Here is an 8,908-nt window from a genome sequence, read left to right as displayed (position 1 = left end):
GCCCTCGGCAATACTGGTGGTCCAGTGGCTAAGACTCTGTGCTCCCAATGCAGGGGGTCCAGGTTCCATCTCTGGTCAGGGAACTAGAATCCACATGCCCCAACTAAAAAGGTCCCGCGTGCTCCAACTAAAGATCGCTCATGCCGCAACAAAGGTCTAAGATCCCACGCTCTGCACCCAAGACCTAGCACAGCCAAATAATAAATAAATACAAACAAATATTAAAAAAGAATGTCTATTGACTGAACAAACAGAATTCTAGGTTACTGATTAGAAATTAGCATAACATAAAATGCTCGCTAATTTCTGTGTCTAAACATACATGTGTGTGTTAGGTCGCTTCAGTCATGTCCGACTCTGTGACCCCACGGACTGTAGCCCACCAGGCTCCTCTGTCATGGGATTTTCCAGGCAAGAATACTGGAGTGGGTTGCTATGCCCTCCTCCAGGGGATCTTCCCAACCCAGGGATGGAACCCATATTCCTTTGTCTCCTGTATTGGCAGGCGGGTTCTCTACCACTAGGGCCACTTGGGAAGCCCCTAAGCATGCATAATATTACTCTATTCATATTCCAATAGGTGAGGTGAACACTTCTTTCCCTGGGAGCAGCATTCCTTGGCAAGTGAACAGAACTGGATCCCCGAGGGAGCTGCAGCCTGAAAGAAAGTTTCCCGCCTGTCCGGCCCCACCCTGAGAGGAACCCTCAGGGCACAGCTCTCCTGACCATCGCTCCTACCTGCAGCTCTGGGCTTCCCTGCTTCAGCAACTACGCCCTGCAGAAAAAGTCTGCCCCAAGCAGAACAGGGCTGAAAATCATATTTTCACGGGATGTCAAACCTCCTCTCCTACCTTAAATGAAAGGTATTATTTTTGAGAAGAGAATGTCACACTCTACCACCAAAATTCTGCTTCCTCGGCAGAAACCCTGGCAGTTTCTCTGCACGGCTGGCAGCTCTCCACCCAAGGCCAATGCTGGGAAATTCACCAGGCCCAACGCAAATCACGGGAGCACAACTCCTCCATGATTCAAACAAGGGAAAGCAGAGTCAAGAGGCCTTATTCCCTTTGCAGAAATGGGGCAGGAACAGGAGGTACGGTCCAGCCACTCCACCCCAGGACCCAGCGCAGGTCCTAACTCTTCTTGGGAAATTCACCCATCACTTTGCCAAATAAATAAATTATCCCCAGCTCAGCAACCTCTGGGCCTTTCCTGTAATAGATGATATCCTTTCAGCTTCATCTTTGGTATCTATAAAAATATACCCTTCGTAGCTGCCAACAAGCTATCAGTCCCTCATCTCTAAGCAATTCATTCTAGAGACTGAGGCCTCCTTCTGATTCACCCACACAGAACCTGCCCTGGAATAAAAGGCTTTGTACGGAGCTGGGAGGGTGGAAGAGGTGTCAGGCAGCGAGTGGATTCGAAGAAATGGGACACTGTCTCTACTTTTTAATGAGTGAGAAGGTGCTTGGGAGAACAGGACAGAAGCAGCCTTCTGTCCCTTGAGCTTCCTGTTGTGTCAACTTCTGTGTGTGTGGCCTGGGGGCTGATCAGGCACCAAGCCCCCTGGAGTCCCAGCAGCCCTGGCTGCTTACCTAGCTGCCAGCCCTAAGTATGGATGTGCAGCCACGGTGGTTACCTTTTCCCAGACCTGGGGTGTTTAGGCCCTACTTAGCCTCTGCAGCCACTCCCAGAGGCCCCTGTGTCCTGACAGAAATGTGAGTCAGCTCTGGGCAAAACGCAGATGATGAGCCCAGGAGGTCTGTGTCTTCTGAGGCTCTGCGGCTGGGCTCAGGTGCCAACCTGCTCCATGCTGGCATCCTCCGTGTCATGGATCCAACTACTCCGAGACCAGGAGGCCAGATGTTTTGCCAAGATGGGTTCAGAGGCACAGGTGGTGACTTGTGCGTGGCCTTCGGGCTCTCGTGACGAGGCATCCGCATCAAGATGCTCCCCTGGCAGGTACCTGGGCACACCACGTTCTTGCCCAGCGCTTTCCCAGGGACCCATCTCTCAGAGACCACAAGTGCCTCCCTTAGCAAGGACTCTCCACTCAGAACTCTCCAGCCTGCTCCTCGAGCTCCTCACTCCACTGCGCGATGGGGCTGTATGCAAACATTTGCTTTGATTTGTAAAATGATCCATATAATTAGGGAAAAGAGTTAAATAAAGGGACTGATTTCAGAGAGCAGGCTCTTAATGACACTAATACCTGACAAAAGGGGTCATTATGATGGGCTAATGGGCCTTGCCTGGCGCTCCGTTCTCTCAGGACACAATCCAACACAGTCAATTATCTGCTAATCAGGGCCATTTTGTCAGAGGTTATTGCCCTGAAGTATCAATTATAGGAACATTATTAATACTTTATGGAGAAACCACTTGCATCAAAGTGTTAAACTCATGGGGCGAGCCCTTCACCCCTCCCCTCCCCACTAGGACCCACCATCTGCCATCTCTTTTCACCCCCAGTCAATTCTCCAACTGGGGAATCCCATTTCCATGACCCACTGGGTCTACTGGGAAGGAGCCAGGGCCACGATGATGTTCCGAATCCTGTCACCTGTGACCGGACTAGCACTCCCAACTCTTGATGCCACCAACTGGCAACAAGTGGCTTAACCCAAAGCCAAGCCATCACTGTCTCAGGATGAGGAGGGAAGCTGAGGGCCGTGGGGCTGAAGGAGCAAGATGGCTGTGTGTGTGTGTGTGTGTGTGTGTGTGTGTGTGCGTGCACGCGCGCCCGCCTTTCTCTTTGTCTCTGTGTCTCTGTCTCTCTCTCTTTATCCATCTCCCTCTCTCTGTCTTTGTCTCTGGGTATATGTCTTTCTATCTTCCTCTCTCTCTTTTCCTCCCTCCCTCCATCCTCCTCCTCCTTCTCTCTCTCTCTCTCCAATGTTGTCCTTTCAAAGAAACAAAAAATAGATACACAGGGACTCTCATTTCAAAATACTGCCTGTTCATGATGCTGTCTTTTCTGTTCCCTAGAACCCACTTCTTCTCCATACTGGACACAGATTTCTCGCCATTGTGGAGGCACCATCAACACAGAAACTGGAGGAATGACTAAAAAAAACAGTGTGATGTAGAGGACCAAACATGAAAAGGACTTAAGAGAAAGATCAATGAGAATGCCAAACCCACAACCGGCAGTGGGATCTCAGGCAAGTCGCCGAACCTCTCGGAGCCATGGTTTTCAAATCTCCCAGGATACAGCATAGCTTAGAATGCCAGCTGGACCACTTACTAATTGTGCAAACTTGAGAAAGTTATTCCACCTCTCTGAACCTCAGCTTTTCGCACATAGGATAGAAATAGTTCTGTCCATATGCTGGAGCTATGATGAAGGTTAGATGAGAATGTGCACAGAAGCACTGTCCCAGCACCTGACGCATTCCATCCACAGGCAGCAGGATATTCAATCTGCAGTGGAGCCCTGGGGTTGAAATACTTGCTCCGAAATACACAATGAATGTAAATGATCAATGGCAGTAAGTTCTCTCAGCTCCTACACCTGTGAATAATTACATAACTGCCAGGGGGGGAAAGGGTTAAGGGCTTTTCCCACCCAGAAGAGAGAGCAGAAGTAACCCCTGGAAACCCCTTCCAGGGTTCTGGCATCGCGGGGTGGTGCCCAGACCGCCTGGGAGGAGATGGCTTTCAGGAATGAGTGAGAATCTCCACTGTCATGACCCAGCAAGCCTAGACCTGCCCTTCACAATCAGGCACCTCACCAGGAGAAAGGAGATTCGACCCCATGTGGGAATCTCCTATAATCTGGCTCATAGGCCAAGGTTAGTCTCATGAGAAAAAAAGAAAGGGAGAATTTGCTAGAACTTTGCTAGAATTTCCTAGAAAGGAAGGGAGAGTTTGCTTTGGTATTTAGTGGTCTCTCCATCACTGTCAACCCCATTCTGTGATTTAGAAAAGAGACGTATAAATGTGGTGTGTTCATGCGTTCACCGATAGTTGATGAGTCCAGCAGTATGACCACGTGGGAATGGGGAAGGCCAACTCAGGAACAGATCAGTTCTGGAGTTTGGTTAATGTGCTAATATAAGTGTCCATCTACGCATGTTTAAAGCTTCCTGTAACTCCTGATCAACCTAAAGGACTATGAGTTAGTCCATTTAGGGAGGCAAAGGCCAAGAACAGGATGCAATACTCGAGAGTTGGAAGAATTGTCCAGAATTTTTCATCATCCCCGGTTCATCTGGGTACAGACATCAAAGAATGAATGTCATTCATCACTGTGAGGTTTGGGGTCAAAAATGTCAACCTGAACATAGCTTAAAGTGCAGAAACAAGTCTGCCATCTCTTTCCTGGAGACCGAGGGCAGTCAAGGTGTTTGGCTGACTTTGGGAGAAGCCCATCCAATGAAGAGAAATGGCCAACACTACATTCAGCATCCACTGCATGTGACCAGAAAGGAGGAATGGACACTTACAGACAAAAGACCTCCGCATCATGTTTGGGGCAGCCCGACCTGGTGAGCCATGTTGGTTGAAGGCCTAAGGTGCTAAGAATCAGTCCTTCCACTCCTTGATCACAGGGTATGAATGTGCTGTTCGGTGGGCCTGGGTAATTAGCGTTGGTGGCAAGCAGTTATAGGGTTAAGTGCTACCAGGGGTTTGAGCTGGGCTGACAGAGCCTGAGCCGCAGAGTGGGGTGGTTGCCTAGCAACAACACCTGTAGCACATTAAGCAGCCAGTCAGCTTTGTCAACTTCTAGCGGGGGCTTTGTAGAGCGGAAGGTGGGGGTGGAAGAAGGATCAGAGGGCACAGAAGTGGAAAGCTGGACAGTGGCTCTCAAGATGGAAGAGGGTGCAGAATTGAGAGTCCCGCCAACAAGGCTTTATGCCTCTTTTCTTCAAGCAGAAGCAGGTAGGCAGCTAGGGTAGGAGTCCAGAGTAGGTGTCAATATGGCTCTTATATCTTCCTAAGACCCTCACATGAAGCATCAAGTGAAGTTGGAACCCCCTTCCTCAACCCAAGCTCTCAAAGAAGGCATCTGGGATTTGCTAATTTGGGGAGGGTCTGGGAGAATGAGTAGGAGGCATTCTGTGGTTTTGTTTTCAGATCCGGGAGGACTGGGGGCTCATTCCACTGACTCATCTTCGAGGAAGGACCACAGAGAAGAAGCAAAGACTCTGAGAGGGTAAAATCTTTCTCACTGCCTTCCTTTCACACCTTCCCACGCATCTCTCTGGACCCCATCTCACACATACATGAGATACAGCTGAAAAAAAGAAAAGATTTGGGGAAGGGCAGAGAACTCAATAATATTGTTGCTGCTGTCTTTATAGAACTCATGGTCTAGCTAGCCCCTTGATTTTTCTCACAATTTCCAAGCTGCCTGAGAGGGCGGGGGGCAGAGAGTGGTGTATTCGAGGGGAGGGGCCTATTCTTCTGTAGCCCTGACAACCAGAAGGCTTGGAATCAACCCCACCATCACTTGTAAGCCATGTAGCTTTTGGCCGATATCTGCACTGAGGCTCAGTTTTCTCATTTGTAAAGTTGGGGGTAATTACAGCTGTCCTACTTACCTTATGGGAATCAAAGAACACCGCTTTCTGCTCCTCATTCTCCCAGACCCTCCCCAAATTAGCAAATCCCAAAGGCAGTTTAAGTAGAAGCACATTACAAACACTGTAAGTTCTCCTACATGTATAAAGCATTGTAATGCAAAGATGCCCATGTATCTGCTTTTCTGGTCTGACCTGAGCTATTTACTGTTTGACCCAAAGCAGAAAAGAGAGGGGCAGCCACGTGGTGGTTGCTGGTTAACTCGGTGGCAGAAGGGCTCTGAGAGAAGGCCTATTCAACTAGCTCTAGGTTCACTAGTTTGAATCCAGTCCTAGCCCAACCACTATGGTAATCATTGGGCTTGGAATTCAGAGAGTCTAACTTTCAGAAGACGTTTGGCTTATCTACAACCCACGGAATTTTCACCATACACTCATGCATGAGGTTATGAGGGAGTCTGGAGAACCTGGTTCATGGGCCCAAATGTGCATCTAACCCTCCCTCCCCTCCGCAGATCAAGCTTCTCCTTCTCAATTATTGTAAAAGGTGGTCCAGTGACTTCCCAGGTGGCTGAGTGACAAAGGATCCGCCTGCAATGCAGGAGACACAGGTTTGATCCCTGGCCTGGGAAGATTCCCTGGAGAAGGAAACAGCACCCCACTCCAGTATTCCTGCCTGGAAAATCCCATGGACGGAGGGGCCTGGTGGGGTACAATCCATGGGGTCTCAGAGTTGGACATGACTGAGCGTGCACGTGCCAGTGAGTAGGGGCGCGTGTGTGTCCCTTGGATATCCACATCAGCATGCCAGCCACAACTGCCGCCGCCTGTGGGTCCCCCTCCTACCTTGATCCTCCCTTCACGTCTGAAAAAGCAGGCAAGTCTCCCTTTCCACACATCAGTTAAGACAGATCCTCCCCAACCCTTGAAGTCACACCACATCTGATTAGGAAAAAAGAGAATGTGTGCAGAAACCAGCAGCATGAAGGCCCACTCAGGCCAACATAGCTACTTACCGGCCCAGGAGGGACCAGACCCCTGCATGGTTCTGTGGGCTTTCTGCCTGAGTGGCCATGGGGTCTGCAGACGCCCCGCCACCCCCAGGGTGACAGTGTGACTGTGAGATGCTCACTCCACGGCTTCTCCGATCCCCGTGTTGTGCCGTTATTTTCATGCTCTGGGTTATATTTAACTCAAGTCATAATATTTGGAGGGGGGGTGTGCGGTTGGAAGCCTGCTGTTTCACCAAGAAAGGCATTTGAATATTCTCGGTTCCAGAGAATTCCAAGGGCTCCGGGAAGAGAGTGAGGCGGCTGCCCCAGATTTGTCTGACACATCGCGGTCACGTGGACTCCATTAGCGGATGACTGAGGCAGTGAGCAGGCAGCCTAAAGGAATGTTGTAGAAACGATGAAGAGGAGTCAGTGAGTGATGTCAGCAGGAGGCTGATGCCTCTGGGGGTCCCAGGGCACTCGCCCCACACATCCCTACAGGGAGGGAATCTCTTAATTGGCAATAGCGCCTGCCTTGTCAACCACCCCACCTCTTACAGCTGATGTCAGTCTGAGGGGGAGGCAGAATCAAGTCCCAGGTGACGTGAGCAGCACGCTCAGCTCATCAGCCATGGAGGCTCTCATTCCTGATGCCTCTGATAAGAAACGGAAACATCCAGAGGGGACCCATCCTCATCCTGGGGGGGTCAATGCTTCCCCCCAAAGAAGCCCCAGCAAGGTTGTTTGTGTGTGCTCAGTCACTTCAGTCGTGTCCAACTCTGTGTGACCCTATTGTCTATAGCCCGTCAGGCTCCTACGTCCATGGGATTCTCCAGGCAAGAATACTGGAGTGGAGGTTGCCATCCCCCAGGGGATCTTCCCAACCCAAGGATCGAACCTGAGTCTCTTACGTCTCCTGCATTGGCTGGCGGGTTCTTTACCACTGGCGCCACCACCACAAGGCAAAATCCAGGACAGTCCAAAAACTGTAGAAATACAGCTACCTTCCAAGACAAAGATATCCCTGAAGACCTAAATTCACCTGTTTCCAGATTGTATGGACACCCCATAGGTACTTTTAAATTCCGAATCCCTAAGTATATTTTCCAAAAGTTCCTTGTGTGTTACATTACACAACACATTTCTCTGGGAGACTCCAACTTTGGGTTTTGGGGGTTTTTTTGGCATCACTTCCCTGAGCCAGGAAGGGCAGTTTGGGCGGAATCCCAAATGCACGGAGGTGGCGTCTCCGAGATGGAGAGTGAAGACAGGCGGGCCTGCCTCGTGTTTCTTATTATGGTGTCTAGACACAGGCAGGTCTCGAGGCTGCAGGAGACAAGACCTGTCATGTCCCAGAGCACCAAACACTTCCCAGTGAGAGCAGACTCCAATCCCCTCACCAGCGAGGGCAGCTGGCAGGAGACCCGCAGAGTATTCCTTGAGGACAGGTCCCACTCACACCTCTAAGGGTCTTGCCAGGCAGAGGAGTCCAGGATTCAGTGACTCAGGGGGTGGAAAGTAAGGAGGCCCTTACAGTTGGGGGCTACCCCCTGGCCGTGGAGACCACCATCTCCACTCCAGTAACTAAAGCACTAAAACCAGCCTCTGCTTCACATTCATGGGAACTGACATATGGTATAATTTTTTTTAAAATCTTCCGAGTTCCCTAGGCAGCTTTGACGTGAATATTAATACTAACATAATTTCATGATGATTAGAGAACACAATTAGGGGCTATTAATAATGACACAAATAATGACATTTAAGGCCTCATTTTTAATTTGAGTAATATTCTGTCTGGTGGTATTTAAACAGTCCTGTCTAGCACAATTAGGGCAGTGCCAGGGTGTAGTCACTGCTCACAGAATCCGTCAGACCCACCTCACCCACCCACCTGTGTGGCAGAGGGGATGGATGGGGGGCGCTGGACCTCAGTTCCAGCCTCGGCCCCTCAAGACAGAGGGCCTTGTGAGCAGATTGCAACACAAGAGTGCAACTCGAGAAAGATGGCTGGCAGCTGGAGTGGGGCCCACGGGAAGCGGTCACTTTCATCCTGAAACACTGCTGTCCTCCTGAGAGCTGGAGAGGCCAGTATAGGTGTCCACGTTTCCATTTCAGTCCTAGTTGTGCTGCAGAAAGTAGCTCCCACTTCCTCCCAGAAACCTCTCCAACCCATCTTCCGTCACATTGCCCTACTCCTGTCTTAGCACCCAGTACATTTGATTCTACATATCTGTTTGCTCACCCACCTCCCCAGCAGCCTGCTCACTTGTTGAAGGGCCGGACTGTCTATTTGCTTTTACCTTGTCTCTTTGCCCTTAGTTCCCAGGCACATAGTAGGCTGTCTGTGAATATTTGTTGAATGACTTAATGACCAAATGACAGTGT

Source organism: Bos javanicus, chromosome 15 (assembly GCF_032452875.1).
Source record: "Bos javanicus breed banteng chromosome 15, ARS-OSU_banteng_1.0, whole genome shotgun sequence".
NCBI lineage: Eukaryota > Metazoa > Chordata > Mammalia > Artiodactyla > Bovidae > Bos > Bos javanicus.
Note: the sequence above shows the minus strand (reverse complement) of the source record.